The sequence below is a fragment of the Papio anubis genome, chromosome 3 (assembly GCF_008728515.1).
Source record: "Papio anubis isolate 15944 chromosome 3, Panubis1.0, whole genome shotgun sequence".
In the NCBI taxonomy this organism is placed as follows: Eukaryota; Metazoa; Chordata; class Mammalia; order Primates; family Cercopithecidae; genus Papio; species Papio anubis.
The window spans coordinates 117,322,721-117,323,874 of record NC_044978.1 but is presented as its reverse complement, the minus strand read 5'-3'; the positions used below and the strand labels follow the sequence as shown (position 1 = coordinate 117,323,874).

At 32.6% G+C, this 1,154-nt stretch overlaps 1 pseudogene; it reads right to left on the bottom strand.

Annotated features, from left to right (window-relative positions):
* Positions 1-304: 304 nt before the first annotated feature.
* Positions 305-378, bottom strand: LOC116274397 (annotated as a pseudogene).
* Positions 379-1,154: the final 776 nt, after the last annotated feature.

The window sequence follows — 1,154 nt, the reverse complement described above, 5'->3', positions numbered from 1 at the left end:
AACTATGTTAGTGGTATAATGAAAATAAGTGCTTTGTGCTTTATTTGTCAACATGGAAAAAGAAAGGCAAGTAAAAACTCAAAAAAAAAAAAGAAGGATATACTAGAAAATCATGTTCAAATTGCAAAAGTAAACGCATATGGCATGGTTTCCGCAGTCAGTAGCAGGTAGAGACTTTATTTAAACTTGACATCTGTGATGTTGTCTTATGAGAGATGCAGGACCAGTCATTGACCCATAGGTTAATCCATTTATAGAACCTCTGTAAATAATATTCCAAGAAAACACCCTCTTGAGTCTACTATCAAATGGTGTCTACTTTTTAGCAACCAGCCATTAATAACAAACTATAGAAATGATCCCTGAAAGTATAGTCTTAGGAGCCACCTATTAATAAAGCACATAGATATTATATTTACAAAGCAAGATGTATAAATTTAAATAATGTGAAAGTAATGGTATAGCTAGAAAAAGAAAAGATAGAAAATATTGCAAATAAACCAAAGGAAGTTTTGACATGTTAATTATGTTTTGGACAATAAATTAGATGCTGACTACAGTTGAAAGACCGAGAAATAGAATACAACCAATAAAACAATTAACAATATTTTAACTAAAAAATACTGACAGAGAGTCTGTGAATAGTGTGGCTGAACTTAGCATAAGTTCATTGTGTTTCTTATGTGATGGTTGTATTTTAAGAAACTATAAAGTGATGATGGTAATCACAAAAGAACTAAAAGGGAAAACCTGAAATTGGTTGTCTCTGGGAAATGGGGGATGTGTTCTACTCGTCTGTTTGAACTTTTGCCATGTTCATGTATTACTCGCATAATTTTCAAAAGTTGCATAATGTATCAACAGAAACCGAGCATAGTACCCCAGAATGATCTGGCTGGTATAGGTCAGGATTATCACTTTGCTTAATCTGATTCTTTAATTTTTCCCTTCAGAACTGAGTCCCAAGATTGCAGTAGCTTTGATAGTAGACCCATCAAATGTGAGAATTCATTGTTAAGTATGGACTTAACTTAAGCCAACAGGTCTTCTCACATGTGCTCTTGTTAAGCCACATCTAAAAGCAAAACTGTTTATTCTTACTATATTTCATGTTATTTTCAAATCATCATTTCAATCTGTCCAAATTTCTGCTA